Here is a 22,223-nt window from a genome sequence, read left to right as displayed (position 1 = left end):
ATATGGGTCCTGAATATTATAAAATATGGGTAAAGACTGTAGTTCGGTCACCGACCTCCCAAGTTTGCTGGGGTGGTACTGACTGCAGTGGTTCCAGAACAGGCTCGGGTTATGGAACAAGAGGTACAGAACTCTACTGGTCAAAGGGGCCATATAAATTGTTCCCCTACCAGAGAAAGAGTCCGGGTTTTACAGCCGGTACTTTATAGTTCCAAAGGAGGATGGCGGGCTGAGGCCGATTTTAGATTTGAGGCAGTTGAATCGTTCTCTGAGGAGATTCAGGTTCAAGATGCTCACTGTTCCCATCATCGTGAATCAAATCAGATCCGAGGATTGGTTTGTCACGATAGATCTAAAAGACGCCTATTTTTATGTCTTCATCCTTCCATGTCACAGGAGGTTCCTGAGGTTTGCTTTCGGGGGCGAAGCGTACCAATATCGGGTTCTTCCGTGCGGCCTAGCACTCTCTCCCCGCACGTTCACTAAGTGTATGGATGCAGCTCTGGCTCCACTGAGGCTTCAGGGCATCCGTATTCTGAATTATATCGATGACTGGCTCATATTGGCCCAGTCTCGAGAAATGGCAATTCGGCATCGAGATGTCGTTCTTGGCCACATTCAGAAATTGGGGTTGAGACTCAACACTAGGAAAAGTGTGTTAGAACCAGCTCAGAAATCTACTTTTCTGGGCATAGTATGGAATTCGGTTACGATGCAGGCACATATGTCTCCCGCACGTATCGAAATCCATCCTGACCATGGTGTCAGGGATAAAGCTAGGCCAGGCCATCACTGTAAAGCAATTTCAAAGACTGCTGGGCCTCATGGCAGCGGCATCCAACATAATTCCTTTGGGCCTTCTTCACATGAGGCCCCTTCAGTGGTGGCTCAAAGCCAAGGGGTTTTTCCCCCAAGGGGAATCCGTTCCGTATAATAAAGGTTACGCGCAGATGCCTTCGTTCCTTATTAATATGGAAGAAATCTTGGTTCTTGTCCCAAGGGCCAGTATTAGGGGCGTCATGTCGCCGGAAAACCATTTCAACAGACGCTTCCCTCACTGGCTGGGGCGCGGTTATCGGCGCTTTGCCAGGGGTCTGTGGCAGGACCTTCATCATTCTTGGCATATAAATTGCCTAGAAATGTTGGCTGTGTTCAGGGCTCTGAGGAGTTTCCTCCCAGACATCAAAGGTTACCACGTCTTGATACGTTCGGACAATACATCAGTGGTAGCGTATCTGAACCGACAAGGGGGACTCAGATCGCGCCCTCTATCCAGATTGGCGCATCAGATTATTTTATGGTCCCAAGGGAAAATATTATCTATAAGAGCAATATATGTCCCGGGGGTTCAGAATCAGGGAGCAGACATCCTGTCAAGGCAGGGGCTGAGGCCCGGGGAATAGAGACTCCATCCAGAGGTGGTGGAGCTGATATGGCAGAGGTTTGGACCAATGGAAGTGGATCTGTTGCGTCTCAAGGGACGTCCCACTGTCCACTTTGGTTCTCCCTCACTCATCCAGCCCCGTTGGGGTTGGATGCCATGGTACAGGCCTGGCCGAGGCTTCGCCTGTACGCTTTTCCCCCGATCGCTCTGCTCCCGGGAGTCCTGGAGAGGGTCCGTCAGTAGGGCATCAGTCTTCTTCTGGTAGCCCCGTTTTGGCCGGCCCGAGTATGGTTTTCGGATTTAATTTCACTCCTGATAGCTCCGCCATGGCAGATTCCTCTGAGGAGGGATCTGTTATCTCAGGCGGAGGGTACTATATTCCATCCTCGCCCAGAGCTGTGGAAATTGTGGGTCTGGCCTCTGAGGGGGCTCAGTACCTAAATGCTGTTCTATCATTTGGGGTGCACGGAACCATACTTATCTCTGGGGTTCCGTCTACTAGGAGATTATATGGCCTTAAGTGGAATGTTCTTTCACTTGGTATAGAGAACATGAGTTAGGCCCAGTTAACTGCCCAGTGGCTTCAGTTCTGGATTTTCTTCAAGATCGTTCTCTGCGAATCTCTCCCCGTCCACATGGATGGTGCACATGGATGCCATTGCGGCGTTCCATGCACCACTGAATATTGGGCCTTTGGGGAGGCACCATCTGGTCATACTATTTCTCCTTGGTACATAGAGGATGAGACTGACAGTCAGGTCCAGGGTTCCTTCCTGGTACCTGGCGGTGGTTCTCGAAGGGCTATCCCTGGCTCCCTTCGAATCCCTTCAGTCGGCTTTGCCTAGGACCTCACGTTCTAGATAGCCTTTCTCTTAGCTACTTCTTATAAAGAGACTGGGAGACCTCCAAGCCCTGGCATTAACGCCAGCTTGCTTGGGGTTTGCCCCGGCGGAGTTAAGGCCATCCTGCATCCGAGACCCAGCTATGTGCCTTAAGTGCAATTTAATATGGCTAGGTCCATGGTCCTGCAAGCATTTCATCCTCCACCACATGTGTCGGCAGAAGAGGAGAGGTTCCTTGCTCTGCCAGTCAGAGTTCCGAGTATTACCTTGAGAGGTCCTCTTCTTGGAGGAGGTCGGACTTACTGTAGTGTGTTTCGGGTCACCTAATGAGGGGCTCCCGGCTAAACAAACCATAAGTAGGCCTACAAGGTGCGCAATTTGCTTTCACCTTTGGCTGTAAGGGCTCATTCTACTAGAGGCATGGTGTCCTCTAGAGCCCTCCTCTTGGGAGTGCCCCTCCAGGAGATCTGTGAGGCAAGCCGGTTGGGCTACCCCACACACTTTTATCAGGTTTTATAGTCTGCACCTCCCTAGTACGCCTGGCGCACATGTGCTCTCGTCCTAGATGGGTGCCTGAGTTCAGTTTCACTCTAGGGCAGGCCTTTTCTCGGTGCGTGGCCTAGTGGGCATTCGTTCCCCAAAGAGTCGTTTTCAACGACGCAGTGCGAGTTCCCTCGAAAGGGAATGTCTCGGGTTATGACTATAACCCTTGTTCCCTGAGATGGGAACGAGACACTGCGTCGTCCTGCCACGCCCCTCAATGCCTGAGAGCGGCTTGCTTCATCGCGAGGCTAATGTGTGTGTGTGCCAGCGTCACTTTTATGCATCCGGTTATGCTGTCACATGTTACGTCATGACGCAACACCTATCAGGATTGGATTAGTTTCATTCATACTTCAGAGGCGCACGCTAAGGGAGCGTCCCCAAAGAGTCGTTTTCAACAACGCAGTGTCTCGTTCCCATCTCAGGGAACAAGGGTTATAGTCATAACCCGAGACGTTCTTCTGGTCCAATCAGAGCAGGGCTGTGTGAGATCTGTCAATCACAGTTCGTGCACACGCCACAGATAACCCCTCTCCCGCGCACGTTACAATATCACATGCACACGCCTTCACAGTTCACAGCTGTGTTGGATTGGACGAAGTGTGATGGCGGAGAGAAAATCTACTAACAAGCTTCCAATTCCTCGGTTAACAAAGAGAGCTAGGAGGTTCAAAACAACCAAGGAAAAGAAAATGATGCTTCGATGCTGAAGAGATGGTGCGTTCACAGAAGATCTGGTGCACATGCACTGACGAGCACAAACTCGATGGGAGGGTGATCGCTGGTGGTGGGGGAGGGGCATGAGAGTTGTAAACATTCAAAATTTTGGCTAAGTCGACTCAATCTGCCAGACTTGCCGACTGCAGCTTTAATTGTAACCTCCTAACAAACACCAAACTCATCTATCTATCTATCTATCTATCTATCTATCTATCTCTGTCATGAAGAGCCTCTAACTCTCCACCCATCCATCATGTCCAGCTCAGATCTCCTGCTGTCAGACTCACTGTTTTGGACGATGTCCTGCATCTTCTTCCAGACTCTGAACGGCAGGTTGCCCAAGTATCGTGGCACATGAATCAAAGCTCCAGAAGCCATCTGTGGATCCGGCTGTGAGCTCTGGACTCTGGAAGAACATTCAGGAGTCAGAACTGCAGTGGCTTTGGATCAGAACCAGAGAGACCAGAGACAGGAGCAGATCACTCACCTTTCCATTGAGACTGGAAACTCCTGCAGAACAAACACACCATTTATCATCAAGAACTCAATCAATCATCAATCAATCAACCAATGATCTGAAATCAGACCTTCAGAAAGCAGACGTCATTGGCTTTCATCATCTCCTCCATGTCTTTGATTGTGTGTGAAAGAGCTGAGATGTGTGTGTTCATCTCCTCCAGCTTCTCCTTCATCCTCTGCTTCTTCTGCTCCTCTTCCTCCCTCAGTGCAGTGACTGTAGCTTCTTCTTCATCTCTGAGAAACTGATGAAGCTTCTCAAACTGCTGTTTAATCTGACGCTCTGTGTGCTCAGCTTGAGACTGAAATAAAAGCACATTCACTTCAATCATCTCAATCGACACACATCATTAATATCCAAGATAAACTCGGATACCCGACATAAAACGGATCCAGAAGCAGATTGCTGCTAGTCATTTACATAAATAATAAACTGGAATCCATTATATAAAATCATAACTGTATATAGTGATCCAACAGCTGTAATGAAAATGACTCTTGTTTCTGTTTCCTCACCTTGATGTGTTGAACTGTTTTCTCAAACTCTGCTTTCAGTTTTACATTGTGTTTAAGTTTCTCCTGTAAGGACTTCAGTGCTGTATTGAGCTCTTCCTAGAATTGAACAAAAATACATAAAACACCAGATTACAGTGAAGAGAAGACAATACGATTATGATCATATAATGCAGTGAAAAAGTATTTGCCCCCATCCTGATTTCTTCTGTTTTTGTGTACATCTCATACTAAATTGATTCAGAAATTGCAACACAAAGTACAGTTTTTAAATGACAATGTTATTTATTGAAACATCCAATACCAACTGGGACGGCGAGAAAATGTATTTGCCTCCGTAGTAACTAATTCCTCAGATCTATGAAACTGCATTTATAATGTAGTCCAGCTGGACTAAACACAACCAGTCCTGATCACTGCAGTCCTGGGGCCTGTACCATGAAGGTAGCTGAACAAACTCGGGGTTACAGGATTAGTTTTGAGTTGACAAAACCAAACCGATGCAATCAGGCTTTATTGGTACCATGATGCAGCTCATCGACTTTCTCTGTCAACTCAGGCTTTGATCCTCAAGCTATGATTACTCCACGCGCGCGTGCACATAAAAGAGTGACGTCGACACTGAACAACCAATCGCGGGTAGAGCGAGAGCGATATATTTTTCCGCGGACGAGCAAGAGATAATCATTCATAAGTACGATGAATTTAAATATGTATTTCAAGCTTGAAACAATACGGTCTCTGCGGCCAAAGCAAGAGAAGACTGTTGGAGAAAGATTGCTGATTGTTAATGCGCAAGTTAAACAAATACGTTCTATATATATGTAAAATTATGCATATATGTATGTGTAGCCTATGTGTAATATAGCCTATAGCCTATTTCTATAATCTATATAAAAAATGTGCATGTATGTACTAAGAAAGATTAATATTCATTGATTTTTAGATGCAACCCCAACTCCAAATGTTCTTGGCAGCAGATAAAGACAAAATATAAAAATATAATTCAAAGTGGTGAGTATTTACCACAACCTTTTATTACTTTTGTGAACATTTTATCACAAACACTTGTTTGCAGCAAACAGAAATAAAGAGTTAAATTCAGAAAACCAGAATACACTGGCGGAGGAGTTGGCTCTGAGTAGGCAATAAGGGACGGACGATTAGATTACAGGTGCTGTACAGTCTGACCCTGGTGCTGGCTCCTCTAAGCAAGTAACACTGGGTACGTGTGCAATACATTACTACTTTTTTAAGTTTTAAATATGGCTGACTGTATGTTCTGCAGTAGAGGGAAATACAGTGTCCCTGTTGAAGCCAGCACACACACACACAGTCTCCCACACAGAGGTCAGTATGCAGCAGACAGAACACCAAACATAACCTGCTTTACAACAGTTATGCTTTACATTGGCCTATTTTTATTTATTAGGGTGGAGGAAATGATGACACTCTGTCTGTGTGTTCTCAGACAGTTGCTGATGTGAATGCACTGGGCTTTTTATTATGGCAAACATTTGAATGTGTGGCATAAAAAAGGGACTGGCCCTTACACATCTCTTTTATTGTAGGATTTTTCACAACCTGCCCCAGAAACTGAGGCCTCTACCTCAATGGGCTTCAGAAGAAATGTGTAAGGATTTAAAACCCTTGACATAAATTACAGTCAGTCCTGTGTTTGTAGGAAGTCAAGGAACTTTTTGTGATTTTGAATGATCATGTTTGTGGTGGAATTATGTTTCAGGTGGAAACAGACTCAGTCAGGGCCCTTTACAAAAGGAGTCTTGAACTAGACTGCACACTAAAGGAGTCTTGAACTAGACTGCACACTAAAGGAGTCTTGAACTAGACTGCACACTAAAGGAGACTTGAACTAGACTGCACACTAAAGGAGACTTGAACTAGACTGCACACTAAAGGAGTCTTGAACTGGACTGCACACTAAAGGAGTCTTGAACTAGACTGCACACTAAAGGAGTCTTGAACTAGACTGCACACTAAAGGAGTCTTGAACTAGACTGCACACTAAAGGAGTCTTGAACTAGACTGCACACTAAAGGAGTCTTGAACTAGACTGCACACTAAAGGAGACTTGAACTAGACTGCACACTAAAGGAGTCTTGAACTGAACTGCACACTAAAGGAGTCTTGAACTAGACTGCACACTAAAGGAGTCTTGAACTGGACTGCACACTAAAGGAGTCTTGAACTAGACTGCACACTAAAGGAGTCTTGAACTGGACTGCACACTAAAGGAGTCTTGAACTGGACTGCACACTAAAGGAGTCTTGAACTGGACTGCACACTAAAGGAGTCTTGAACTAGACTGCACACTAAAGGAGTCTTGAACTAGACTGCACACTAAAGGAGTCTTGAACTAGACTGCACACTATGGAGTCTTGAACTAGACTGCACACTAAAGGAGTCTCGAACTAGACTGCACACTAAAGGAGTCTTGAACTAGACTGCACACTAAAGGAGTCTCGAACTAGACTGCACACTAAAGGAGTCTTGAACTAGACTGCACACTAAAGGAGACTCGAACTAGACTGCACACTAAAGGAGTCTTGAACTAGACTGCACACTAAAGGAGACTTGAACTAGACTGCACACTAAAGGAGCTGACTCTGAGCTGAGGAGGCTCCAAACAAAATCAAACGGCTGGATAAAACTGATCTTAGTATGTATATAGTTATATAGTATATATAGTATAACTTATTTAACCAAGTGACACTTTAGTATGAATATTTATTAATGCAACTTTCTCTTGCTCTCTTTCTCCCTCCCATCCCACAAAACCAATAAAACAGTTTGAGACCTATCTGCAGTTTCAATGTGCTTTTATTAAGTGTAATATTGTATGGTGATTGCATCTACATCTGCACCAGCTGGGTGGTCAAGTGTGATCGGGTCAGTTTCATCGGAGGGAAGCTGGTTTTGTGGTGGTTCTCGCTCCTTTCTACTGGTGGCTATATTGTGCAGAATGGCACATGCAGCCACTATCTGTGATGCCCGCTCTGGTGACTCTTAAGGGCCGAACACAGTTGAAACGTGCCTTTAGGAGGCCAAAGGTCATCTCTATCTTCACTCTGGTTTTACTGAGGGCCACATTGAAGCGGTGCTGTGGCCCTGTCTGAGGGTCATGATGGTTATTGTGTAGGTTTTTCTAGCTCAGTTCAAATTAACAGTGTTTTGTACTGTACCAAATTTAACTTGCTTTCCTCAAAGTGCTGACACAACACAGACTCATGGAAAATTCGTGAGACAAGCACTGGAGCCAGGCCATTTGGCATCCAAACTTGATCATATGTTCATGACCACAAGTCGTCTGCAGATTAAATGTTTAGTAGATCATTGTTATATCTGTTAAAGTTACTATTAATTTAAAGATTCATCTCACAGAAAATAATCATCTCACATATTCACATCATCTCTACCTGAACATTATGGCTGTGATAGGACTTCCTATTAACATAATCTGCCTCATGTTCCCTAGAACAGTGGAGATTGGAGCAATATATGTTGCATGTTGCAATGACTTGGGAATCCTATCATAAGATTAACAGAAGAATAATAAAAAAGATTCAAAATAATTCTTAACATGTATTATATTGTATAGTACATTTGTGAAATTTGCTTCTTTTTTAAAAAAAAAAAAGTGTTCATGTGATGTCACCCTATCAATATATCTTACTGGCACTTTTATAAAAGCCCTCTTTTATGGACATGGTCGATAAATGTCCGGGGAACACTATTAATGAAACTATTCATGTACTCCTGCAGAGCGAGGACCACCTTGCGAATGGTTCGACAAACATATGTTTTCCCCTAGCTTCTGTGCGTCACCCACCGTGCAAGAATGTACCACTTGCAAAAAAAAAAAAAGAAACCCAACGCAATACCATTTGCGGTACAGTAAGTGCATAAATTCGACGTGTTAAATTCTTTATGTGCGGCTCAAGAAGTTCGCAAAGATAAGATATTCCTTCCGCGGAAAATCTGTATCTTTCATACAAGTAACTATCAGTTAAGGCAAGGGGATTTTGTCTGGCTAAAAACTCTTTCTCTACGAAGTGCTCGTCAAACAATTTGCGCTGAGATGTCCACCGGATTTGGAAGAAAAGGTGAAGTCATTTCAACAGACACTTGGAATAAGTTATGTCACCTATATGTTTCTTTGCTCTCAGCTGATTGGTCAAACTTCAGTCTGAGATCTTGAATCCAGAACATAACCTGCCCCGGAGCAGGTTAGCCGTGCAGCGTAAGATACCATGGCAACGAACACCGATTAAAGCCGAGCTACTTTCATAGTACCTAAAACCCAGGGTTGACGGAAACTAAGCTGAAACATAGCTGGCTAGCCACCTAATCCGGCTTCATGGTATAGGCCCCTGTTCAATCAGACCAACACTGAATACTGAAGCCTGATTGGTTAACGTCTGTGCACCTGTACACGTCGACACCTGCAGCTCTGTGCTTTTCCTCTGCGGCTATCCAACTCTTCAGCAGAACATATCATTATTAAAGGGGTCATATGATGCGATTTCTTTTTTTTTCTTTTTCTTTAGCGGCTGTTTAAGATCTGCAGTGTTACAAAGCTCAAAGTCTCAAACCCAAAGAGATATTCTTTGTAAAAGTTAAGGCTCAGCCACGCCTCCCTATAATGCTTCATTCAAACACGCCGCCACAAATCTACGTCAGTGTATGTGCACAGAGTTTCATAACATCGCCCAGATGTATACGCAAAGAAAGAAGGTGTAACTTTTATTCTCGCTGTATTATTGTTGCTGCCGGCGCCAGCATATCGTGGAGACGCTGTGAAACTACTTTGTTTGACCTTCCAAAAGAGGACAAAATTAGAAAACAGTGGCTAAGCTTTACTTACAACACTGTTCCAGAAAAGTACAACCAAAATATTCGACTGTGTGCTGCGCATTTTCCAGAGGACTGTTTCCAGAACCTGCGAGAGTACAAGGGCTGCTGTGCAAAAAGCTGATTCTAGAAAGTGGATAATTCAATCTTTGCTAGTACAGTCTGGCACTTCTCACTCACAGACAGTTTGTAAGTACGTTTTCATATTTTGAGCAGTATAGAGTATGATCACAAATGCAGACATGGTTTTATGCTTACAAAGTGTTCTCCACCCGTAACGCGGTGCGACGTATAAAAAGACGGTTTAAGTCATTATAATCAGTAATTATGTCCCCAATGAAATAAAACTTTACCAATCTGATACGTTCTGGTCTGTGACAGGCTACCTTATACCGAGTTTCGGTTAATTTATGAGACAAGCTCCAGTTCACGCGCCGGTGCCTTTGTGTCGTGAATATCTATTTTCTGCTATATTTACTTCTTATTTATTAAATCCAATTGGTTGATGAAACATTGATTAAAATTAAGATACAATTTATACAAAACGAAATTAAATTTAAAGACAGGCTTTGTGCTTTCTGTTTGAGGTCTCTGTGAAAGTTTTAAAGCAGTCTTTTAGTGCCGCTTTCAGAGCGCTCACGTCTGTAACGGAGAACTGTCCCGTCCGTAAAAATATATATTTGTATTTTTTTGTGTGAAATAAATTTCTAAATAAATGCTACTTATAGTCCAGTGCGACTTATATATGTTTTTTTCAGTGTCGGCGTGGGTTATGCAGATGCTAGCTGTTGCCACCGCATCTCTGGAAGTGCTGATAAATTTATCCAGTGATCCCCGCAGTGACTTATGAAAGTCTTCCTTCTTTTTAATTTTTTTCCTTTTCTCAGAACCTGATTCGTGCTTGCAGCTGACATGTTGGCTTTCCCTTGCTTTAGCTTTCCCCCTAAAAAAAGGATGCATTACATAATTTGTTGGATTTTTTATTTTATTTTTTATGTGATCTTGACAGAGACATCTCATAGATACAAAATCATACATAACTAATGTATTATAACAAAAATTAAAAAATAAAAACAGCAGGATTGCGAGGCCCCCTAGTGGCGCGATGCCCTGTGCGGTTGCACAGTTCGCACAGTCTATGCGACGGCCCTGCCTACAGTCCTACTATTCTGACTGTCTTTTCCCCCTGAGACAAATAGGAGTTCGCATCCTGAATTACCTCAATGATTGGCTGCTTTTGGCCTAATCAAAGGCCTGATCGCACAAAGATCTTTGCTCCTCACAACGGCCGACCTTCGGCCTCTCTCGCTAAAGACACCCTTCTGCTGGCTCTGGCATCGGTCAAGCGAGTTGGATGATCTGCAGGCTCTTTCAGTGGGCTCTTTCGAGTTTGGGCCTAATGACAGTAAAGTCCTCCTTAGACCAAGACAAGGCTGTGTGCCTAAGATGCTTTCCACGGCCTTTAGAGAACAGGTCATAAAGCTCTCTTCCGTTCTGCGCTAGTAGCACGGCGCTCTTGGATTGCGTTCCCCATAAGTGTCAGCTACTTATGTAAGGCGAGTGAACAGTATCGAAAGGGAATGTTCCAGTTACTAACATAACCCTGGTTCCCTGAGATAACGGGAATGAGCATTGTCTAGTTTGTTGTGCTACTGTACACAAGTCGATGCTGTCGCTCATCAATAGAAAAATTCGGACGAAAATGGCTTTCGCTGTGACTTAAATAGGCAGTCGGTCCTGTCCGTTTTGGCGACTGAAAAGTAATTTGTCTGTGCAGGTGCTCTGACGTGAACCAATCAGGCTTCAGTATTCAGGGAAAAACTAAGTTAACTCAGTTACTGATGCAATGCTCATGATCTCAGTGAACTGAGGATACGTTAGTAATCGGAACAATCTGTGTTTATGACTCGTTATGGTTCTTTACATGTGAATCAAGAAACATTTGTCTTACCTTATATGATGAAACCACTTCACTGATGGGTCTGAATTTATGATTGTCATGTTGTTTTGAATCTCTGCACACGATACACACAGGCTGTTTGTCCTCCAGACAGAAGAGTTTGAGTTTCTCTCTGTGTAAACTGCAGATCTCCTCAGACCCTGATGAACGCCTCTCATTTCTCTCCTTCAGGAACGACTCACACAAGTTTTTTAACACAAGATTAACTGGAGGATGATAGTTTGATCTACTCCTGCAGACAGGACACTCCTGAGATCCCTTGGTTCTCCAGTACTGTTGAAGACACTCTTTACAGAAACTGTGACTACATGATAAAATAACAGGAGCCTTGTAGATTTCACAGCACACAGGACAAGAAAGTTCTTCTTCAGAGACATTTAGTGAAGCCATTTTCACTGTTTGAGCTCCAGCAATCTAAACTTTACTTTCACTTTCTGAACGACTGTTTAAAAAATAAATCACCATGAGAATCACAAAGATCAGAAAACAAATTTGTTCAGAAAGAAACATCTCAAATTCTTATGTAAAGTTTTTCCCCTTTGTACTCCACTGATCGCTGATTCTTTATTGCTTTTGTCGAGACAAAGTCAGTATGGCAGGAAAGAGAAATAACAAGTCAGCCTCTTCCTGGTTAGTGTTGTAAGAGGGTGCATCTTCTGATCAAGGAGTGTTGAAACAAGTCAAAGAACAACATCAGGACTTCTTCATGTAAAATTAACTTGAATTGAAACGTTAAGATATAACGCTTTAAAGCCTTAGATAAAACACAAAAGAACAATGAAAATACTGAAAATATTAAAAATAAAAAATAAAAGATCTCAAAACCTTTGTCACAGAGTTTCTTCAGGGTCTGACATGATCCAATCTTTCTCAAAATGATTTCTTCTCATGCTGAAGTTTCAGTGATAAAGCAGTGTTATCTCCTCCTCTGTTCATCATGCTGATTGTCAGTGTTTGTAGAAACAAACAGATCAACAGATTAAAAGTCCTGAATAAACAGGAGAAACGGAGATGAGACAAAAGTTTGTCTCTCAGGAATCACTCATCAGCACCTTTGTTAACACTTTCTTGTCACTTTTGAAAAATATACTCACTTCATTAGCATAAAGACATTTCTTAACGAATAGAATTTCAATATACAGTGCGTGCAGAATTATTAGGCACATTGATTTTCTGATCATATTTTTTTTCCAGGCACATTTTACCAATTCCAAACCACATTAATCGTAATAACTACTATTCATTTTGTATTTAAAGCAACAACATGGAACTTTTCCTCTGCGGTCGCCCTACAGGTTGGAAGCGGAATTGTCCATTACCGCTGTCGTAAAATGATTTACGGTTACTGTATATGAAGCATGCAGGTTTTTTTCATATGGGCAATGATAATATTATTAATCTTCCCCCTTTCATAATTTATACATGTTTAGTAGACTAAACATTTTAACTCAAACATTTGCGATTTGCATGTCGATTGCAATGCTCAAATCTGAACGAGAATGATAGCGATAGCATCCTAACCATCTAAAACTACCATGTTAGTGTTTACTAGCTACCAGATTGATAATTTGCTCATCTACTAGCTGATTCATGAAGATAAATAAATGGAGGACCAGATAGTTTCCGTAACGTAGCCAGGCAGACAACAGATTAGAAAAACTAAAGATAGTATGCAAGCAATTTACAGTTACTTACTAGTTCAACAGCATGACGGCCAAGTCAGCATCGGTCTGGTAACTCTCCTCCTCCATAAGCTAACGCCAGCGAGCAAACGCTCGACCAATATTGATCCTCGTCCTGCCTTTCAGTTTATCACTCTCCCTTTTCCTCTTCCGACTCTACTCCGACAAAACCTTGGACTTCTTACGTTTCGCTGCTGCATCAGCCATGGCGAAAACAGACGCACGAAAACAAACGCGCTGGTTGGCCACATTTGAGGAAGTGGTGGGCAAAGTGACGTATGCCGTAAAGCAGTCGAATTTTGTAGTTCTTTTTGAGCGCTGGTTACTACCCGCACCCCGAAGTTACATAGTGCCAGTAAAAACGATACAGACCCCTCAGGCTCTGGCAGACGTCTCATTCAACCTATTGTAAGTCGATGTACTATCACAAGGGTCTTGGAAATATATTATGAAGGTTGAAAAGTTACATGTTGTTACTTTAATAATTTAAAGAATTCATCTTCCCGAATACATTTTAATAAGTTTTGGGAGTTTATTTTTAGTCCATCTCCTACCCTGAAGTCTGTTTTGCAGAGATGGACTAAAAATGAACTCCCAATACTTACTGTCAGATTCTGGAAGATGAATTCTTCAAACAGTGGTAGAAGAGGATCTGGTGCTGGTCCTTCAAGAGTCTCTCAATCTGTCAGTCTATAAAGCCTATAAAAAAACAGTCTTCATGTATTTTACTACACTTCAGCTTGTGATTCTTATTAAGTGGGGGTCATTTTTTAGGATTCTTTACCTAACCTAAGTCTCTGAGATCCTGACACCTTGCTCTTCTGGAGACTCCAGGTAGGTTGCAGTTCTGGAAAATGGTGACACTGGAGACTAAAGGGTTCCTGATGGTTTCACACTTAATTCTTCACCTTAATTCTTCATTCTTTTGCTGTTAACATGTGTCTTTTCTTCTCCACCTGTATTTGTCTAACCCTGCTGACCCAATGAGTATTTCACTGTCCAATGGTCATACCTTAACTGCAATCTCTAGTATTGCATCAGTATTGCATTCTTCTCATGGGGATTTAATAATTTTTTACTTTTAAGTCTGAATTAAATCTCTTTTTTGGCTTATTTTATCTGTAAAAGTAAACTTGCCTAATAATTATGCACACCTGAATATAAGGCTTTTTTTATTTCCAGCCTTCATGAACAATTATACTGTATAGGCTATCACTTATAAATTATTAAATAAAACATTTATAATAGTTATTACGATTAATGTGGTTTGGAATTGGTAAAATGTGCCTGGAAAAAAAATATGATCAGAAAATCAACATGCCTAATAATTCTGCATGCACTGTATATAAAAGCACTGTATATAAAATCTTTATAAAGAAAATGTACCAATTATTCCTGTTACAAATAAAATGAGTATTAATATGTTCGAGTTTGTGACTTAATTTTTACGAGTTTGTGACAGTAACAAATTTGATTTTATGATTCAAATACATGTTCGCATGACAGCCTACTGCCTTCCCAAGTGAGATACATATTGCATGAGAGCGTCCCTGATAAGCACAGCTTGTGCAGAAGGTCGGTCATTGCATTGCAAGCAACACGGTTGTCTCTCGCCTTCGACTCGGGAGTCTTCACAAGGTTGTATGAATCGTTGCTTCTCCATCTCACAGATGTTATGGAGTACACAACATGCTGCCACAACTGTAGGCATGAAAGAGTGGTGAATGTCTGACCGTTTTGCCAGGATGCGCCATCTTCCTTTCAGGTGTCCGAATGTGTGCTCCACCTTAACTCTCGATCCACAGTTGAATGCTCCCTGTTCTTCTGACAAATTGGGTCCAGAGTAAGCTTTTATGAGCCAAGGCAGTAGAGGATAGGCTGGGTCTCCTGCCACTAGCAGAGGCACCTGGACTCCCTCCACAACAGTTGTAGCCTGGGGGAGTCTCTCAGGGTGTCTGAGTAATACAAATACAGCAGAGCTCATTTACTGTGCAGGGCAAAAGATTTGACACACCTCACGTATCTTCATTATTTAAACAATGTTTTATTAAATTGCAAATATTTCAAATTCTTTCCCATAATAATTGTACATAATTTAATACCCCCAATACATTTTTTTTTGTATAAATGAATGTGGTTCAGTGATGTTAAATAATATTTTTGACTAAAGAAACCTGTTAATATACACTCACCTAAAGGATTATTAGGAACACCTGTTCAATTTCTCATTAATGCAATTATCTAATCAACCAATCACATGGCAGTTGCTTCAATGCATTTAGGGGTGTGGTCCTGGTTAAGACAATCTCCTGAACTCCAAACTGAATGTCAGAATGGGAAAGAAAGGTGTTTTAAGCAATTTTGAGCGTGGCATGGTTGTTGGTGCCAGACGGGCCGGTCTGAGTATTTCACAATCTGCTCAGTTACTGGGATTTTCACGCACAACCATTTCTAGGGTTTACAAAGAATGGTGTGAAAAGGGAAAAACATCCAGTATGCGGCAGTCCTGTGGGCGAAAATGCCTTGTTGATGCTAGAGGTCAGAGGAGAATGGGCCGACTGATTCAAGCTGATAGAAGAGCAACTTTGACTGAAATAACCACTCGTTACAACCGAGGTATGCAGCAAAGCATTTGTGAAGCCACAACACGCACAACCTTGAGGCGGATGGGCTACAACAGCAGAAGACCCCACCGGGTACCACTCATCTCCACTACAAATAGGAAAAAGAGGCTACAATTTGCACAAGCTCACCAAAATTGTACAGTTGAAGACTGGAAAAATGTTGCCTGGTCTGATTAGTCTCGATTTCTGTTGAGACATTCAGATGGTAGAGTCAGAATTTGGCGTAAACAGAATGAGAACATGGATCCATCATGCCTTGTTACCACTGTGCAGGCTGGTGGTGGTGGTGTAAGGGTGTGGGGGATGTTTTCCTGGCACACTTTAGGCCCCTTAGTGCCAATTGGGCATCGTTTAAATGCCACGGCCTACCAGAGCATTGTTTCTGACCATGTCCATCCCTTTATGGACATGGTCAGAAACCATGGGCCACATCATCAGCAGGCATGGAGTTGCTTTTCACTGCTATGCCGATGATACTCAGCTCTATGTCAGGTTGGACCCCACATCCCCCACATCATCACTCCCCACTCTAACTGCCTGCCTGGAGGAGACAAAGGCATGGATGACTGACAACTTCCTTCAGCTAAACAGCTCCAAAACTGAAGGTCTCCTCATTGGGACCCCACACCAACTCCGATCCTCCCCTCTGACCGTTTACTCATTTGCTGGCCATGACATTTCTCTCACATCCTCTATAACAAACCTGGGGGTTCGATTTGACCCCCACCTATCATTTAATACCCACATCCAATTTATCTGTAAGACTGCATTCTTTCACCTCCGGAACATCTCTAAACTCCGCCCCTCCCTCTCCCTTTCCGATGCAGAGAAGCTGGTTCATGCCTTTGTCTCCTCCAGGCTCGACTACTGCAATGCACTCCTCATTGGGATCCCTGGCAGGAGCCTGCAGAGACTGCAGTACATTCAGAACTGCGCTGCCAGGGTCCTGATGAGGGTGCGTAAATCTGAGCACATCACACCAACCCTCCATAAACTTCACTGGCTTCCTGTTAGGTTCAGGATTGAGTATAAGATCTGTCTCCTGACCTATCAGTGTGTCTACGGCAGCGCACCAGTGTACCTCCAAGAACTCATTAATAGACAAAACACAACCCGACATCTCCGTCCCTCTGACAGCCACCAACTCCAGGTTCCCAAGTCCAAACTCCGCACTATGGGAGATAGGGCCTTCCAGGTGGCTGCGCCTCGACTGTGGAATGCCCTCCCCAACCAATCCTTTAGGTGAGTGTAGATGTTACCATTTTCTTCAGTGCAGCATATAGTTCATATAGTTGTAAGACACAGAACAACAATTAACTTGTTTTAATCATGACAACACTTTAACAAATTATTTTCATGATTTATCACAACTTTCTTTTGTCAAATACAATTAGAACTAATATTTTTTACAGTGCACAACTTTGAAAGACATTTTATTGTGTGTAAAGCTATTTTAGGCCAGGTAAAGGATGTTGAATGGTTAGGCTTACCTGTACAGATCTGAGGCTGCAAACACGCGTCATGGGCACTTCCAGGAGTGCCAACACACACGTCTCGTATCATGCACCTGTCATCAACAAGTGCCTGGAGAACAACAGATGGCCATCCTTTGCCATTAATCGTGGTAGCCTTCTGTCGGGGGAAGAACTAGGATGTGCGTGCCATCCAGCGCACTGTAACCCTGTGGCACAAGATGTTGAGGAAAGAATTACGGTTTGGAATTTCATTGGCCTCCGCTACATTTGGCAGCCTGATATAACGCCGCATTCATTTTTCTTTAATAGATGTGCACACAGCATATATCTATGGACGGTTGTTTTACTAACCCCGAAAGTTTGGCCCACTACTCTATACTCGGCGCAGGCTGCCAGCTTGTACAGGGCGATGGCAATCCGCTTTGGTGTCGGAACCGGTGGTCGGTGGCAACCTTGGATGGGCGCAACATCAGGACCAATGAATCCACACAGCATCTCAAACGTCGGCCGTGTCTTTCTAAAATGTTGCAGCCAGAGACTTTCTGTAAAGTGTCTCTCCACCACTTCCTCCCAGAACGCCTTATTGCGTGGTCTCTCCCAGACCCTTGGGCTTCGTCGCATAAGGGTAGTTACTTCGAGCCCTAACAGATGAGCAACTGCTTCATTCTGCCGTTGTCTTCTCATATTTCGGACACTTGCAATTATTTGTGAAATTGAAATGACAGTAAGCTGGCAAATTTTCAATAAACTTTTTTTTTTTGTTTAATTGTTTGGTGTTGGGGGGTGTGGTGACTTGTGGAACCCCAAAAAAATAAAACTATGGAAACGGCTCAAGGGCAGATTTTTTTTGTGATACACCAAAACATATGCGACAAATCGCTTTCGTCATTCGTGACGTCATCACGCACACCATCTTATCGGTAAAAGGCCAATTGGATGGAAACAGGCTGGAGACGGCAAATTTCGTAGTGTTTTTTTTTTCCGCATATTCACTTTGTCGATAACAAAACAGCGCAAAAAGTGGATGTAAACTTGGCTAATGACCCCTTCTTCACATAATTAAATAAATCCTCCAGCTGTGAAACATTAGGATGGTGAGCAAATCCCTTTTTTAGCTGTTTCTTATTATTGTCGACTGTCATGTTGTAATGAAGCCATTGAGGTTTTGAGTCAGTTGCTCAGTTTGACCTCTAGATGTCAGTAAAGCTGCTCACAGGGACTGAGGACTGATTTTACATCAGCAAGTTTTCTTATACTTCTATTTATTACTTTATTTTGGATTCTTTTATATCTAATTCACTGGCGAAACACAAAAAAACATTTTGGGTTCCCACTCATTTTGAACAAGTATTGTTTCCATGACTTAAAGGAACACGCCGACTTTTTGGGACTTTTGCTTATTCACCGTATCCCCCAGAGTTAGATAAGTCCACACATACCCTTCTCATCTCCGTGCGTGCCGTAACTCTGTCTGACGCACCCACCGCTAGCCTAGCTTATCACAAAGACTGGAGGTAAATGGCTCCAGCTAGCATACTGCCTAGAGCCCTGCACAGGGCAAAACATCCAGCCCTAACCGAGACCTGGCCCGTGGTGTTCAAGCCCGAACCCGACCCAAGACCAATATCAGTATCAGTATCATTTAAAGCTCTTTCTGACGCGCGCTCTCTGATATGTGCTGTCTCTGCTAGACGCACACACATACACACACGCAACTAGGTACAATTTTATTATAGGCCGAAATTATGCCCACACATATTAATACAGACTGTCCATTACAGAGAAGCATAAGCATGCAGTAGAGAATATTATATAGCCAAATGTGATCCAGCAGTAAATAAAGATTTACGGCCTACCTTTTTTTGATGTCAAGTAACTTAACTGAAGAACAATGTTCAAAGAACTCTTCGCCAACTGGCTAACGTTAAATAATAATAAAAATATAATAAAGAAAAGTAGTCGGCTCGTTCACTGTTATTCGCGAGTGTTGTGAAGAAAAAGAATAGCATCCACTGTTGAAGGCTTCAGGCTTATTGTTTGTTGTGGTAATCAAATCAAAACTCTTTCAAAATGCAGCTTTTCCTGAAGTATTGGGAAATTTTAATAACTCCCCGCGCTCCAACTTCTCCCTGATGCTTTCCATGGTCATCTGTCACCTAATGCATTGCACGCGATATAACAATATTTCATACAGTAGCCTGCGCTCTGCACGTATATTATGGGCACGATGAAAGGAGAAAAGCTAAATGAGCCCGAGTCCGACCAAAGTAAAAAAAAATCTGAAAAGATAAAAAAAAGTTAAAAAGATAAAAAAGATAAGATAAAAAAATATATTTTCCCAACTGCTGACAAAATAACACCAACATTTTCCTATTTACATGTTGTGATTTGTATAGTCACAGCGTGAACAAATAACATGGTCACATGAGACACAGCCATCTTCTAACCGTACTGGGAACTATTCTCAGCGCCTGAGAAGCCCCGTGGTGAGGAGCAGAGAGTTCCTCAGAGTTGGAGTGAATCACTCCGCAGAAGTAGCAGTGCTTCGCCTTCTGAGAATATAGTTCCCAGTATGTATACGGTTAGAAGATGGCTGTGTCTCATGTGACCTTGTTATTCGTACAAGCTGTGACTATACACATCACAACATGTAAATAGGAAAATGTTGGCGTTATTTTGTCATTTATTGGGAGCAGTGTGCTAGCTGGAGCCGTTTACCTCCAGTCTTTGTGCTAAGCTAGGCTAGCGGTGGGTGCGTCAGACAGAGTTACGGCACGCACGGAGATGAGAAGGGTATGTGTGGACTTAACTAGCTCTGGAGAATACGGTGAATAAGCAAAAGTCCCAAAAAGTCGGCATGTTCCTTTAAACCCTAATTATCATCCCACATATTTCATCTTTCACTCTTTCACATTAAATCACATAATCACATTTTATTTATTTAAAACACATAGTTCAAGGGATCATCAGCAAGAACTTTTTACATCCATTTATTCCAATGAACAAATGATCATTTCACCTCTAACACTGAGAATGTGCAGAATTTACTGCTTCGGTGATTTGATGTAATACAAGAAAAAAACATGATATATAATCATATATAATTATGATGCAAAAAGTTAAGAAATGAATAAACACACATTGACTGAAATAATCGGGTAAATGTCACTTATCCTGAAATCATGAATGCTAAAACGGTCTCTAATCGGTCTAATTGTGTGAAGTGGAATATAAATGAAAACTTCTTGTTTAATTTTTATTATTTTTATTTTTATTTTTTTTTATTATTGAATGCCAGTCACATACAAATAATAAACATGACAATAAATATTATACAAAAATAATAAAATTTAAAAATAAATAAATAATTATACATTACAACAAATAGGAAAATAAAATAGTGTAATTAAAATTAATAATACAAGTAAAAGAAAAAGATTAAAAAATAATTAATATAAAATAATTTATAAATAATATGAAAAGAAAAGGAACAGGTATGAGATCATCATATAAATAGCATAAAAGCTTCACATAAAGACTTCTTTTTTTTTTTTTACTATTTTTCAACCCAAGTAGTAACTCTATAATTTTTCATTTCTATCTGAAATAACAAAAAGTTGGGTTTTCCTTTAGCCCATTTTTGTTTATGTATATGGTATTTCCCCATAATTAAACAGAGATTAACAATAAAGGCCACATTTGGTGGTAATCTTTGTCTATTAAAATAAAAAAAGACATATTTTTCAGAAAAGTAAACTTTCATCCCTAAGCATTTACAAAGAAAACATTCCAAATCTACAAAAAACATTTTGCTATAAATGCAATTAAAAAATAAGTGGACAACATTTTCTTCCTCAGTCCCACAGAAATCACATTTAACATCTACATCAGGACGAAACCTAAGAAAAAGATTTTAACTGGGTATTTTAAAATGTACTTCTCTCACCTTATTTGTTATGCAATATTTTGTAGGCAGCAACCATGCATATTTCCAGTCAATGCACTCAACTTTACAATGCCAGTATGTTTTAGAAGATATTGGGCTGTATTCAGTTAGTAACTTCCTAATAAACTAATTATTCCATCTTCTATCAGTAATAGTAACTACTTTAATTGCAACATCAGGTCTGAGACTCACAGTCTCCTTATTCACATTTCCTTTAAACAGACATTTTAAACCGGATGCTATAGAATTAAACACTATACAATATTATTTTGGGATTATTGGAATATTATACCTTTGAAGAAATTCTACATAGGTATACAGGTGCCCATTTTCATTGAATAACTGTTTAACAAATATGATGCCATTATCAACCCATTTTTGAAAAAACAAAGTTTTATGCTTAAACGTTATATACCTGTTATTCCAAATTATACATTTGTTTGGAGAAAAATTATGTTTATAGATAGCATCCATGAGAGTAGCAAGATAGAGCAGACGAGATAAACATTCAGTTTTTGAAAAAATAATTCTGCCATTAATTGACAAGTCTCTCATTAACAATAAATTAAATCTATTTTTAACTTTTTGAACTACAGATTGAAAATTAAGCTGAACCCTTTCCTTTTCGTCTTTACAAGTTTTGATTCATAAATAGGAAATAACATTCTTTACAGCGATGCCATTAATATCAAGAAACTCACAATTTTTCAGAGGGAAAAACTCACATTTGTTTAAATAAAATTTTAACCTTCACTGTAAACCCAGATTTTGTTTCTAATTAAACTTACGAGTAATCATTACTTATTCTTTTATGTTTAGTAAAAACCTGCTATCATTACTAAACAACATTAGTTGTTTGCACTATTTAGCTGAAAGATTCATTGCACTAATCATGTTAAGCTGAGATAACTCGCTATGTTAAGCTTCTGTAAGCGAGGGGCGTGGCCTATTTAAACAGGTGACAGTGCGCCATTTAAAGTTTGAACCGAAGAGTCGAACATTACCAGCTTAACTTATTATGACCGCCGCTAGCGTAGCTAGCGAAAGTGGTCATATAGGGATTGTCAAAGTTTTTTTTTCTTTTTTTTTTCGTCATCTACTGAATTTTTCGTCAACGATACCAGGGACACCGAAACACCGGGGAAC

General features: G+C 41.4%; 1 pseudogene across 1 annotated transcript in view; it reads right to left on the bottom strand.

Moving 5' to 3' along the window:
* The window catches only part of LOC307173969, a 44,547-nt pseudogene that overhangs the window by 3,929 nt on the left and 18,395 nt on the right, over positions 1-22,223 (bottom strand). Inside the window, exons 6-12 of the transcript in view lie at positions 17,147-17,240; positions 16,398-16,892; positions 11,342-11,745; positions 4,522-4,617; positions 4,077-4,307; positions 3,977-3,999; positions 3,777-3,895 (exon numbers count right to left, since the gene is read on the bottom strand). The product of the transcript in view is annotated as an uncharacterized misc_RNA (transcript). The remainder of the gene's footprint in view (positions 1-3,776; positions 3,896-3,976; positions 4,000-4,076; positions 4,308-4,521; positions 4,618-11,341; positions 11,746-16,397; positions 16,893-17,146; positions 17,241-22,223) is intronic.

The sequence above is a fragment of the Squalius cephalus genome (assembly GCF_949319135.1).
Source record: "Squalius cephalus genome assembly, chromosome: 16".
Lineage (NCBI taxonomy): Eukaryota > Metazoa > Chordata > Actinopteri > Cypriniformes > Leuciscidae > Squalius > Squalius cephalus.
This window is presented reverse-complemented; position numbering and strand designations above follow the sequence as displayed.